Raw genomic sequence first — 14,931 nt, forward strand, 5'->3', positions numbered from 1 at the left:
TCCCTGAAAGTTTTTAAAATGACAGTACTCCTGCATTTTTCAGACTAGGAACAGGTGCCTGTTTATATTGCTGAGCAACCTGAGACTTTGAAAAGTCTGACAAGATGAGAGAGAGAGAGGAATGCAAACCCCTAGAGAAACGAGTAGATTTGTTTAAGAAATGTGCTGGGAGATGGCACTAATTATCAGGTCAGGTTTCAGAGTAACAGCCGTGTTAGTCTGTATTCGCAAAAAGAAAAGGAGTACTTGTGGCACCTTAGAGACTAACCAATTTTGGTTATTATCAGGACAGTTTCCCTGGTGATATGATAGAAATGAAGGTTAATGTCTTTCTATTTACAGTTAATGGAAAATATTTTTCTTTAAAGATACTGTCCTCTCAGGAGTCTCAATGTTGAGTCTCCAACTCCCAGTGCACGATAGGGCAGAACTCCCCTAACTCACAGTTTTTATTCTCTGAGGCCATGGGAGTTAAACGTGAGACAATTAAACCTTTCACACCCTCCCAGTCACACTCCAGCTTCCGCTGTCTCAGTTCCTGGAACCTCCTAGCAGGTTCTTTCTCAACCCTGGTCAGGGAAGGAGATCTCTGCAGGTGTCCGGCTCATCCAGTGACAGCATCTCAGGTATCTTTGCTTGAATAAATGTTCAGTTTTTACTGGCCTGTCTGTTCTTCTGCACTATTGGCTTGGTGATCACAGAAGTAGAATCCTTTTCAGAATCCATGACCTCCTACTGCCTCTGGGCTGATCTGGTATGCTTCATTGGTATCCTCAGAGCACCTTTTTTAATGCTTTAGCATCGTAGCCTTAACACTTTTAGTCTGTCACAAGTTATGTGGCACTTTGGTGCATTTCTTAGGCTATGGCTACCCTACGAACTGCACAGCTGTACCGCTACAGCTGTGCTGCAGTAACGTGTCCTGTGTAGCCGCTCTTTGCCGGCAGGAGAAAGCTCTCTTGCCGGAATAATGAAACCACCCCCAACAAGCAGCATTAGCTATGTTGGCACAAGAGCCTCTCCTGCCAACATAGCACTGTCCACACCGGTGCTTTTGCCAATGAAACTTGTGTCCTCAGGAGTGTTTTTTTTTTCTCCTCACACCTCTGGCCGTCAGAAGTTTTACCAACAAAAGTGGTAGTGTAGACAAAGCCTTAGCGATCAGCGTTCTCAAGACTCCAGTGTGTTAGGAACTCTGGAAAAAAAAATTCAGTGCCAGCTTTGGTGTATTTTTCTGAAGAAAAATAATTAGTACTTGTCATGTTCCAGGCTTTCCAGATCGATTAATCCCCCGATCCATATTGACTCTGCCTAAAGCGCTCTTAGCTTTGTACGGTTCTCAGCGTGGATCCGGAGTCTTGCTTTCTAGAAATGAAACATACAGCAATGTTGTTCTCCCTGGCTATGAGGCAGAAGGAGGAAGGGAGCACAGTAATTTCAAAAAGTGTGACTATAAGTACAAGATGTCCCTCGTAGGTGAGCGTGACCTCTCTATGAAGATGAGCATTACAGGCGTGAGTGTCAGATATGCTTGGAGATGTCATCCAGAGCCATGAAACTCTGAGAGGAGTGCTCAAGGACATTTCTAGAGGCACTCCTCAGAAACACCTGTCCATACAATAAGCTGATTTGGAGTACTTCAAACAATTGATCCTTGAAGCAGAAGCCTAAGTTGAGTCCCTGTATTATGGACCAGGAAAAAGATTTTCAGTGTGGGGCAAATGGGCCCATGTGGATCTCTTTAGGTGCCTGTGATGGGGTTTACAGACCCATACTGAGGCTAAGGGAATTGTGGAGCACTATTAGGCCAAGAAGGCCTTTCCCCTCAGCAGCAGCAGAGCATGCTCCAAATGGAGGACCTGCTTAAAAGGGGACTCTGAGACTGTCTGCAGGAAGGCAGCCAGGCTTTAGCTTCTGGAACGGAAGGATCTGGACTGTGGGTAAGACCCAGCTGGGACGCCAAGGGCCTGGGTCCTCTTTCTACCCCTGTTCTTCCTGATGAGAGAGCAACTGGGCACTGAGCTGGACAACTGACTGTCTGAATTACTGAAACTGGGAGGGAAAATGAGTGCTGGGACATGCCACAAACATGAAGAGAGAACAGGGGAGTTAGGCAGTGGCCCCGCGGAGGCTGGTCTTTTGTACCAGCAAGCGGGAACTGAGACTATCTTAACCTGTTCCCCATTTGGCCCTGGGTTGGGACTGGTGGAAAGGGAGGGCCCAGTTCCCCCTACTCGTCTCTATGCCCCCGGACACTGGAGGATCCCAGGAAGTACCAGGGGACGGTGGAGGCCGCCAGCCCCTCAGATTGCCTGGCAGGGCCATCCTAACGTTATGAGACTGTTAAGCCATGTCCTGCTCTCTAGGCCTGCTGGACCCAAGTGAACACCAGCACAGTACCCCCACAAAACCTGCTAGGTTGCTCTCTTTTTCTGTGTCTGTAATAAAACCTAATTCTCTTTGTTTATTCAGCTGTTATTTTGCCTGTCGGGAACTAGCAAAAGTAGACCAGTGTCTCTGGATCCCTTAGTCACCCGGTTAAGTAGGGCTTGACGCATTTGAAAGCCCCCTGAGTCATGGGATATGAATGTGGTTCTGACAAACTGATGAAAGTGCCATTTAAGCCACTTGATACATGTGAGCTCAAGTTTCTTACATGGAAGGTTATTCTGCTGGTAGCAGTGACTTAAGTTCGCCAATTGAGTGAGCAACCTTGAGTCTTTTTAGTGACTTTCTGCCTTATGTCAAGTTTTACAACAAAAAAGGATGGTGCTCTTGTCTCACCCGGAACTTCTAAAGTTGGGATGGATCTCCACTTCAGTCTGCCACTTCTGAACATTTTCTTGCTCTCATGCCCATCCCCTTGAGGTCCTTTTCCACCAGCTCGACAGCCAAAGGTCCGTCATACCTTATTTGGAGTAGACTAAGACTTTAGGAAGTCCACCCAACTTTTTGTTTTAATTGACACTAATTCAGTCGGCACTGTTTTAAAATCCACGTCTAAATGACTGAGGAACTATTTTAAGACATTGTATTTATTACTGCTTTGACCTATGGAGGGCTGCGGATCATATGTCAAACAGTCTGAAGCAGAGTAGCTTTAATTGTTAGCTTCAAGTCCTTTTCAATTGAAGATTTATGCATGAATCTCTGCACACTTTTACTATGCCTTAGTATTGAGAGTTGGCTCCAGGAAAGAGCCCTTCTGATTCTTGGCACTGCAGAACTAATTCCCAAAGTCAGCTTCCCAAGCACTTCCTCCACAGAGAGTTCTGTACTTTTTTACCTTTGTTCTATTTGTGTTGGCCACATTTGGGACATATTTTTTCTGAGAATATATCCTCTGGGACTGACTGGGTCTGTGTATGTGCCTCTTTTTGTGTTTGGAGATATCTTATCCTGCTCTCTGTACGTACCTTTACCTATCTAATTAAAAGATAGATATATAGTGAGTATACAATTGGATATACATTTTTACTTAATAATAGCTTAGAAAGCTTATGCCCAAATACATTTTTTTTAGTCTTTAAGGTGTCCCCAGACTCCTCATTGTTTTTGTGGATGCAGACTAACACGGCTACCTCTCCTAGTAATGCTTAGTAATGTTGGGCATTGGCCTAGATTTGTGTGTTGTTGTTGCTTTACTTTATTTTGACAAATCCCTCAAGCAGCTCAGTCTTTGAGTGAGAAACCTGTACAGATGGTATGCTTTACCTGTAATTCTTTCTTTCTTGATATTTCACTTGAAACCTGCACCTGCACACCCATATATGTAACTATACACACACTCAAGTGCTTACAGTTGTTACCCATTTTACATTTGCCAATCCAAGTTTGTATGTCAAAATATGAACTTCCTGCATGCAGCAGGTACACATGGAAATCTTATGCATATATCTTAGGCACACAACTTTAAATATTTGGCCACTTTTGCATAACAATTTTGATGTTTTGAAACAGGTTAATAAAAACACAAAATAACAGTCCGTGGCCTTTAGTATGGGGGTTTAATGCAATCTTTAAAGTTCAGAAAGATCCTTCGTGCAGTAAGGATTCTGTACTACTTCTGACCTAATCCACTTTTCTTTTTTTCAGTGCACGGAACAGAGTTATATCACACAATTTTATTTTTAAAAGATATTTTTATTGTTAAATCATTACTTCAGGTTAGAACTGCACATCACCTATTAAACATATGTACAATTATGCATTTGTATTCTTAAAATCATTCCAGTTGAATATAAAATACAACACAGATTTCTGTTTATCAGATGGTGAGAAAAACGTTAAATATCTTGCACTGTAGAAACAAACTGCCTTTGATCTTAAAATTAGCAGAATAGTACTTCTGAGTGCTGATTATACTTGCTGTACAAAACAGGGTTGAGCAGGCAGCAGGGCATCAAGGCTCTGTGGCTTTTTAAAATTAAATAATTCCATTTTGAGATTGCTACAGATTGGAGGCAGGTTTTCTAGTTGTCTTGCGAATTCCTGTAAACATAATAGGCATCTTTTACTCAATTTACCTGTGATTTAATTTCTTGCTAATTGCTCAGTTATTTTTGAATGTTGAGATATTTCTCTCATTTGTGGAGCCAAGTCCATAGTGTGTGACTTGAAGTGTCTGCCTTTACTTATCTTGGTACTGAATCTTAAACATTTCTTTCTGAAGTCCCCTAGTGGATCTACATGTAATAGAATGCATAATTTGTTTTTCATGAGCTTTTCAAATTTACAGTCCTCTAACTTCAAATCAAACAAAACTGGAGGTTTAATCACCCATGACAGAAACATCCAGTTCTGCAAGCATAAATTGTTCTGTCAATGCAAAAATAACAAATGTTCCTCCACATTCCCTCTGAAAAACCTACAAAAATATACTGATTAATGTCCTTTAGAGGCAATTAGCAGCTGTGCCAGGATTCCCTCAGAACACAGTTGTGAATTCTGACCTTTAAGATATTCTCTGCATTTGTTTTGAACATCATATTGTTATGTTTCCCGGGATACCCAGGGTTGTGAGGCACCTTGCTACCACCTGCCCTTCGTGTGAGGAAACTTTGTGCCTGCTTTGGGTCAGCTCCCCAGCTGCACTGGTCACGGGCTACACAAGCGCTCCCCTCTAGCCTCGCAGGCCCTGCTGCCACTCTACAGGTAGCAATTGGCACATGCCAACCCGTGAACCTTCTGAGCATCTCCTGGAGTGTCCAGGCCCTGGTCCACTGAAAATTCGCAGTATTCACAGATCCTCTGCTTCTAAAGAAACAGTACATCTCAGCTTACCAGTTTCACCTCAGATCACTGTTCCGCTTAACACACAGCACTTACATATGTTTACAGTGAAATCCAGTATAAATTTATTTAACAAAGCACAGAATTCAAGTAATAGCAAGTAGAAGTACTGGAAACAAATGTATACATATAAAATAAAATCATGACATGCATTCTAGAGCCTAGACTTAATTAACAGGATACTCTCATATCTTGTAGTGTATTGCTCACCCAACATCCTTGAAGCACTTTACAGCCAGGCTGGCCTGGGACTCTCCTTTCATGAGATAAGCATGCTGTCAGTTTGGGATGCTGTCCTGTTTATGAATAAAGACAAAAGGTTTGCTCTTGTGTATTTAGAGTGGAAAGAGATATGTCGCTTCATTGGCACCAGCAAGGACTGCCAGTACAACTGTCAGGATGGCACTATGTATGCGGTTTTATTCCATTTTCCAGTTGAACTAGTTATGAATTATAAGCACATATGGGTTAAGTCTGTTTAGTGACCCAGCATATCTTTTGCAAACCGGTGAATGCAATGTGCTTTCTAGAGCAACACCTTTCTGATGGATGTGAACATCCTCTGGTTTTGTCCACCATCGAGAACTGGAGCACATCTCTAAAGGGAGATGCACTTTCCCAGTTGCACTTTTCTGTTCTTCTCCCACCTATTCCAGGGCACAGGACAGGTCAGACTTTGACCTTAGCTGAGGAATCTAAGTCCCAAACCTTGAAATGTAGAATACCTTTATAACCTTCCTCCCCATGCAGGAGGAATACTCAGCTTCCTGGTGAGAGCAGCTTTAAGTCCCATGCATGGGCTAGGGATCTAGCCCTAGATAATTACAAATGCACCCACAGATAACATTGGTTGTGCAACTCTGATGGCTGAATTTATTTTTTTTTTAAAATAAGGATCATAGTGTCATTTTGTCCAGATACTTTGTGTGTCTTTTTTATGGCCTGTTGTTTCACCTTGCTATGTTGTAATGTATTACATATTTTTATATTTGTGTGTAATTCAACTGTTTTATTAGCAACTGCTAAGTGAGAAAGATGGTATTGAAGATATTGCATTATACATTATGAGACAGTTGGAAATATTTAAAAATAACCTCCTCTTCTGTTCCCTAGTGGGATATTTTTATTGGCCATGTTAGAAGCCTGTCATTTGATTCGTTCTGAGCAACTGGCTTTAGTCCTTTAAACACAGTGGAAACTTAGTGAAAGGTCAGAGCCGGTATGGGTGGTAGTTTAACAAGGCTGTGATAGAAAATATAATAGTCAGTATGGTGAAATGTCTGGTAAAAATCCAAACCAGGAAAAGTATTCATTTGCATATGGTTAACCACTGTAGCAAAGATGTGTGTATTCGCTTGCTGAGGCATGGGTCAAGGATCATAGCTAGAAGTGCTGGTAAGTTTCATTCTAATATACTCAGCTGCTTGTTGGACTCTTTTCAGAGAAGTCTGGTGTCCAGTTTTCTTTGTAGTTTGTCATACTAAAAATAGATCATTCTGATGGAAGCAGAATATATTGTTGTTAACAGAATACTACTTTAATGGGGTGGAGAGAAAGAGGAACTACTGAGAGCTGGAAAAAGGATCAGATCAAAAGATGAATGAGATCCACTGGATAAATTATTTAACATGCTGTATATTTAAGTGTGAATTATTCATTTTTGCTAGCAAGTGGAATTTTACTCCTGCAGTCTTTCAGGAAAGAAAAAAAGATATAAACCTATGATAAGTTTAGACACAACAAAACAGCCCTAGAAAGAGTAGTTAGGGACCTTTTGAATGATAGCTGAAATACAATAATGACTATTCTTAGCTTATCTCTGATATTTCACTAATTACAGCTGACCGGGTTGAACTGCCAATCCATGCCATTTTTTTCATGTAATTGAACCCCAGTGTTTTTTTGGATTTCTTTATTTTGCAATAATTGAAGGTTTATTCAATGTATTAATTAATGGGGTGCGGTTGAAAAATAATGGGCTTGATATTGATGTACATCAGGACGAATTCCATGGAAGTAAAAAACTTTAACCGTAAAATAGATGTAGTCAGACTCAAGTCCAGTTTTATATAATATCTCTTTTTGTGATACTGTTTGGTTACTTATTGCACTTCAGTCAGCCAGGGCTATGTAAATTGACTGGTCAGTTTAACTTTCTTTTCAGTCAGTTTAATTTTTTGGTTTCCATGCACTTAGAACAATGTGTTTTTTGTCTAATTTTCTTTTAAACTACATCTCTATTAATATTAAGTTTTTAACCCCTTCTCTCTTTGACCAAAACCTAAATTTCCAAGAGAATTCACTGTATCACCCCATGCCTTGGTGCTGCTGTAGTGGGTACAAAGGGGTTACAAAGGTATCATAAGACCCCCAGTGCAGCAGGGCTTTTGAGATGTGCCCCCACCTCCACCTTTCCCAACAGGATGCCCCAGCATTGGGGGCATTCCAGGGCGGATGGCACGGGGAGAGAATGGCCTGGGTGTTGTTACACTCCAGAAATTCAGCATCCCTGCAGTGGCCCAAACGCATTCTCTGAGTACATGCAAATCACCTCTCCTGCTGGACCTACAGCCAGTGCAGTGATTAATCTGGACGTTGGGACATAAATTAGTTTCTGATAATGTGGATTGAAAACAATGCTACTTGTATGGCTTTCATCCTTACTGGTAAATTTATACCAAATCCCTATATCAATTAAAATAGAAAAGTGGGAACAGGGGTGGATGTGGCCTCCTGATGCAATGGCTGCATTACATTAAACTGCCAAGGGGGCACTGACCACCTGCAGCAGCACCCTCTGCTCCAGCACTGCAAACCTAATCCTGGTCAGTGCAGAGTGGAGGTTCGGGGGGGCTGGCGAATGAGCCAGCCCTGTACGGTGGCTCCGGTCCTGCAGCCCTGTGCCTAGTTCTTCACTTGGGCATTGCAACCTAGTGCACAGGATCACAGCATAACTCATGTTTGGCCAGGCTACCCTTCTGTCATGACAGGAGGCAGCTGGGCCAAATATAAATGGGTGGTGTTGCAGCCTAATGCATGGGGTCACAACACCACTCAGGTTTGGACTGGCTGGGCCAAAACTGAGTGGTGCTATGACCCCGTGTACCAGGTTGCAACATCTGGAGTGATGAGCTGGGCCTAGCCCTGCAGGGCAGGAGCTGCTGCTGTGGGACCTCCACTCCACACAAGGCCAGGAGAAATGTATGTTTGCCTGGTTTTGCACCCTTGCTGTCATGATTTCTGTGGATGCAAGTGAACCCATGTGAAAATGGCCTTGGATAGGGAACCTATTCATATTCAGGCTACAGCATTGCAACTTCACAAACATCTTGAGAGAAATCTCCCAAAATGCTTGGATTGACTTAAAAATCATGTTTAAAAAAGACAAACTTGATGCTTTTGGGTGTGCTTTCTGGTTTTTGAACACTTTGGAGGAAAGTGTCTTGTTTTGAGTGTGTTTCAGGAATTTCATCCTAAAATTATCAAAAAAGCCACACAGAAATTGGGGACCTTCCTCCCTTTTACTTCTGATAGATGGTGTCCCACATGTCCCTTCCCCAGGCACTGATCTTTGCTGTCACCTCTGTGCCCTGCTTTTTGCAGCCTCCTGTCTTGCTCTTTCTACTTCTGCAGGGCAGGGCTCCTGTCCAGCTTTTAATGCTGGAGACAGCCCCCTGCTCTAGTCATCCCAACTCCTGGATGCTGGCCCTGCCAAGCGCACACTCTATCCTATGCTATGTACCTCCTCCCAGGACACTGCCCCTGGCTCTCCTGCCCAGCTCTTCCTTCCCCAGCCTATGCCCAATTCTGGGACACGGCAGCTAGGCAGGAGCTGAATTCCGAGAGGCTGGAGGGAGGGGAGAAACATACTCCTGGGATCCCTTTTCTATGGCTTGCTCTGCTTTGCTTCCCTCACCCCACTTAATGCTGGACAGACGGGGAGGATGGGTGAGAACGGCCTCTGCTGACCCAAACACAACTCCCTGCTTCTTTGGTTTCCTCCTGGGCACAGGCAGCAGCACTCTCAGTGGAGCAAAAGGGTGTCTCTGCAGGACACAGAAAGCAGAGCCCTGGGCCTCTGTCCAAAGCCTGCAGCAGCCTCCGGTGGCTGCAGTGAGAACTGCAGCATCAGTTATAGTCAGGCAGAAATCCCTGCCTGCCTGCACTTCTTGTCAGAGGCTAGTTTTATTATTGCTGTGAAAGTTGGCAATTGCAATGGTATTTTAGTTAGCTTTACAGTACAACCAAAACAAATTGGAATTACCAGCAGGAAAGCAGGCAGCTGGCTAATTATGCAAGGTAGATATGAAAGCTTGAGCTCTTCTTCAGAGTGAAATTCATTTCACTTGGATAAAGCCAGAGTGCACATAAACCCCAAGTACAAAATTAATGCAGGCTTGAGATGAAGTCCACTCACTTTCAACCCTGAGACCACAACACAGGGGCAGCGGTGGAGTTCCCATGCGGCTCCTATGCTACTCCAACCAATTGTAAAGGAAGTTTGAGATAAGGGATCCCAGTAATCGCCCAACTCACCCATACTGCCATGCTTCACTATGGTCTAAGCAAGCCAGACAACTCCTCAGCCACACGGGATTGTGAAGGCCCCCACTCCATGATAATTGTATTCACTATCTCAACACAGTATTGCTCTGAGGCTTAAGTGCTGTGGTGGGCTTGCACAGGTGAATTTCATTCTTACTGAAAACAACATGCAAATGCCCTGTATTTCTACGTTAGTCAATAGTAGAGTGGATGTTATTACTTGTAGCTGATAACTCCTCTGCACTAATAATGTATGCACAAGGAAGTATCTCCTTTCCTATCTAAAAACTTGCAGGATGAAGAAAGGAGATGGGGGGAAGAACCTGCCTTATCTCAGGTTTAATTGTTTTACTTTGTGTCGTTTTGAAATTTCTGCGTGATTTAGTTTTACTTTTGAGCGTATTGTCAGAACTAACATCCCTCCTCATGTAATTTTTTTACTACAGACAAAAACCACCCACCTACCCACCATTTTTCCCCCCAGTTGGTATGTAAAGCTGTACAATATATCCAGTCACCTAAAGCAGAAGTTTCACTAAGATGCACTACATTTTTCTAGGTCACTATAAAGAATCTATATTAACTGGAAATATAATGGAGCTGGGGCTCCTCTAGATCCTACTTAATCTTCAGCTGATGGTTTTGGGCCATTAATAGCTGGTGAAAGTTATACCAGGGGACCAGCTCGGTCCTGGTGCACAGTGTACTCCTGCTGTAGTGTTTGTTTGCCTCTTATGCTATCACCAGCAGGAGAGTGAATTTGTGTGCGGGGGTGGAGGGTGAGAAAACCTGGATTTGTGCTGGAAATGGCCCACCTGATGATCACTTTAGATAAGCTATTACCAGCAGGACAGTGGGGTGGGAGGAGGTATTGGTTCATATTCTCTGTGTATATATAAAGTCTGCTGCAGTTTCCACGATATGCATCTGATGAAGTGAGCTGTAGCTCACGAAAGCTTATGCTCTAATAAATTGGTTAGTCTCTAAGGTGCCACAAGTACTCCTTTTCTTATGCAACTGTTCATGTTTTAATCTGCAGTTGTGGAAATGAGGTTTAGAGCCATCCCAACTTGTTTTGGAGTATAGAGTACATAGCTGAAGGGAGGAATTGGGTCCTGACTGGTTCAGTAAGATTTTATTCTGTGAAACTGGTACAATTGCCCCAAACTGTTGCAAACCTTTGGTATAGAGATACAATATAGAAGATAAAAGAGATGCCATTCTAAAGTGATCTGATGCAAATAATATGTACGAAAGGATCTTTATCTATGGACTGTAAGTGCCTATAAAGTACACAAAGCATGAATGAAAGAAGCAGTGCTTTCAGAATGTAATTTAATATTCAACCCAGAGATTCTTTTTTTAGTCCAAATACGCACAGTAAAAAAAAAAAACAAAAAAACCCACCTTAACTAGTATTGAAAAAACAGTCGACTGTAAACTCCCAGAAAACTTTATTAAATAATGTATCCTCCCTGACTGAATAGGGTTGAAGAGAAAATAGGGTTCAGACACGAGTAAGTGCAAAAGATTCCCAGGTGTGACAGACTAAATTAAATAGTCTCCAAGATTACTTTCGGGTTTTTCATCTCTCTTTCACCAGGATCTCAAATTCTTAGGGATTTTCTTTTAACATGGGCTCATCATTTTAGTTAACCTTCAATTCAAATGCTCTTGAAATATATCCAAACACTAACAAAGGGGCCAACTTCTAAGATGATGTAAACTCTGCTGGAAAATTTGTTGTGGCATAATGTCAAAAAGTTTGCATTGCTGTATCTTGACAGTGTGTTCTCATATAATTTTATAAAATCTCAACATTTTGAATCATGTTCTGCCATAATGGCATGGCACTTATGATATGATGCCATGTCATGACACGACTCTATCAAACTGTAATGAACCCCAAAATATATACTACTCTACTTTACTAGGACTGGAAATTTAACTTGAAATAAGTGGACAATGCAAGTTTCCAGAATCCTTGATTCCACAAATGTTCTTGTAAGTGCTGAGTGTGAAGGAAAGAAGAGAAGAGATTTAGTTTTTTATTTTTCAGATCGACCTGGCAGTTAGAAACACTGGCCTGTATTCTTCATTGCCAGACACCACCTGCAGTAATTTACACTTGTCCCAAGCAGGTGTATAGCACTACCGTTCTGATTTGATAGGCTTTTGCACCACTATAAAGGACAACATGATATGCAAGGTAGTGGAAAAAATAGCCCCCTTTTGACTTGCAAACTAAGGGCACTTGATACAGAGAATAAATGTAGAACACTGACATGTTTACAAGATCACTTTTCTAGCCATAATCCCACATTTACAGGGGATAACTGCTGAAGTGTATATTTATGGTGAGAACTCAACATAGGACATTTACTCATGACATGCAGCATTGGATTATGCTGTAGCTGTTTTATTCAGAATTCCTGTTTGACGTTCAGAAAAATCTTCTGCCCACTGCCAACATGCGAATGCCCTATTTTTCTTTTGCTGAAGTTGAGGATAATGTATAATATCTTAAGTACCATATTAGTGAATGACTGTGGATAACGTAAATTGATAGCCCTAATTGGTTTGGCTTTTTCATGAGTGGTCCCCTTGATAGCCTTTCTCCTAAATAATTAGCTCAAACTAAATAATAGCGCTGTGTAACTGGGACCTGCCATTCCATTCTCATGTCTTAACGCTTCATGCTACCTCTCAGAAAATCATGAGCTGAAGGAATTTACTCTGCTGCCTTCTTCCGGCATGTTACCAGCAAGCCAAATGAAGTTTGCTAGATGTCTGAGATGAGAACAATGTTAATCATACTAATATGATCTTCCTTGTATGTGTTCTCTATGCATATTATGCACACTGGAATTCACCATGGGGAGGGGGAGATGGCTCAGAGGCACAAATGAGGGTGACCTTGCTTTGGAGCAGTTGCAGTTGTCCCCTGTGTTATAGGAATTATGTTAAGAAGGTATTAGTGTTCTCATACCAGTGTAAGGACATCTGTGCTGAGATGGTCAAAAATCAATTACAAGGCTCATGACCTAGGATTGACTGAATCTAGGAACTTCACTACACGAAGCCTGGTGTGAAGCCATCAGCCATGGCCACTCTGGCTGGTGCAACAGTCCTTGATAGACTGTGCATGTTGGGTGGTGTCTTAATGATCATAGACAAATGGAATGATAGTGGTCTTCTTTAGCTAGCTAGTCAACTAGAGAAAACATAATATATACAGAAACACCAGCAGTCTCCATAAACTGGTTTAGTAATGCTTTACAGTGTAACTACAAGAAAAATGTATACTGACGTCCCCCCCACCCTCAAAAAAAGTGAGAAGGCCCCTGATTTCTGAGTCGAATAATTTTTAATATAATTGGTCATTTGAGCAATAATGCAGCTACATTTTAAAACTGAAGTAGTGAACACCTATTCAGAATGATCTCGTCTGCACAACTGGCTGTACTGTGGCTGTCTTTTTAACTAGCATTATTGTTTTTCAGTCCCTGCCCTGTTTTATATGGTTACAAAGTAGTCACGCATCTCTGTGGCAGAACCCAGAGTTTCACATCTTTCCTGGAGAGGTTAAGCAAGGGCTCGTGTGTATTGATTTTACATTTGGTTTTATATCTGTTGTCCTATGACGGAGCTCTACTTTGATCGCCACTTTTGTTAACACTGAAAGACTTTGCAGGTCTAGTACACGTGGCACTGGAGAAACAGCTTTCATTTTATTTCTCATTATCCAGTAATTAATGGCCATGCATCTTATTATTTTATACCTCACTTTTGTCATGTAGCATCTGGCTGTGGTCCTCCATGGCATTACTCTCATTTTATATTAAAACTGTAATGGTGGCTTAGGGCCTTTGTTTCTACTGGTACCTAGGCTTTTGCTTTAAGCAAAGTACTGGGAGTCAGCTGATCTGGATTCTAATTACAGCTCTGACATGAGGTTCTGGGGTTACTTTGGGCAAGTCACTTAATCTCTTTGTGTTTGGTTTTGTCCTCCGAAGATGGATGCACCTGTGTACCTCCCAGGGTTGTTGCAAGGCTTTATTAATCATTTGTAAAGCTTTAAGGCCTGGATGCACAAAAGGAGTTGAGTGTCTAAGTCCCTGTTTCAGTTCCAGGACCACTGCAAAGCACAAAACCCCCACTGAACCCTGTAGGTGCCTAAATTCCGGCCTCAGGGCATGTGCACTGCCATCTCACTCTAGGCATCTGGACACGTATTTCCCACCTAAGCCCCAGAGCGATTCACAAACCAGGGAAAGATGGACATTCAGCTGTCTAACTTGCATGGGGGAATCAATGTTTTTCACCCATTGACAATATAAGTATTTATGAGTAGGATGGAGATGGTGATTGTGAAATGCTCAGGAAGGTTAGAGAGACTACAGAAACAGAAAACCCAGTAATGGGGGGATTTCAGGTACCCCCATATTGATTGGGTACATGACACTTCAGGATGGGATGCAGAAATAAAATTTATAGCCACCATAAATGACTGCTTCTTGGAGCAGCTAGTCCTGGAACCCAAAAAGGGAGAGGTAATTCTTGATTTAGTCCAAAGTGGACCACAGGATATTGTACAACAGGAGAATGTACCTGAACTGCTCGGTATTAGCAACATAATGTAGTTAAATTTAACATCACTGGAGTGTGGGGGAACCAAACAAACCCAAAACAGTAGCATTTAACTTCAAACAGGAACTACACAAAAATTAGGAAGCTAGTTAAACAGAAATTAAAAGGAACACTCATAAGAGTGAAGTGCCTGCAAACTGCTTGGAAACTATTTAAGAAGACCATAATACAGGCTCAAACTAAATGTGTACTCAAAATTAAAATTTAAAAAAAAATAGAGGACCACAAAAATAAAAAAGCCACCATGGCTAAACCGAGTAAAAGGGGCAATGAGAGGCCAAAAGACATCCTTTAAAAATTGTAAGTCTAATCCTTGTAAGGAAAATAGAAAGGAGCATAAACTCTGGTAAGCCAAGTGTAAAAGTATAATTAGGCAGGCCAAAAAAGAATACGAATATCAACTAGCAAAAGACACAAAAACTAACAGCAAAAAATGTTTTAAGT

The 14,931-nt window shown here is 41.9% G+C and overlaps 1 protein-coding gene and 1 long non-coding RNA gene across 5 annotated transcripts in view; one reads left to right on the forward strand and one right to left on the reverse strand.

The window, feature by feature from the left end:
* The window catches only part of FRMD3 (FERM domain containing 3), a 222,269-nt gene that overhangs the window by 202,807 nt on the left and 4,531 nt on the right, over window positions 1-14,931 (forward strand). The gene's annotated exons all lie outside the window — the stretch shown is intronic.
* The window catches only part of LOC140911637 (uncharacterized), a 29,398-nt gene continuing 18,647 nt past the window's right edge, over window positions 4,181-14,931 (reverse strand). The window contains exons 3-4 of the long non-coding RNA XR_012159061.1: window positions 5,503-5,588; window positions 4,181-4,491 (exon numbers count right to left, since the gene is read on the reverse strand). This is a non-coding gene — a long non-coding RNA (uncharacterized lncRNA). The remainder of the gene's footprint in view (window positions 4,492-5,502; window positions 5,589-14,931) is intronic.

The sequence above is a fragment of the Lepidochelys kempii genome, chromosome 5 (genome assembly GCF_965140265.1).
Source record: "Lepidochelys kempii isolate rLepKem1 chromosome 5, rLepKem1.hap2, whole genome shotgun sequence".
NCBI classification, from domain to species: domain Eukaryota; kingdom Metazoa; phylum Chordata; order Testudines; family Cheloniidae; genus Lepidochelys; species Lepidochelys kempii.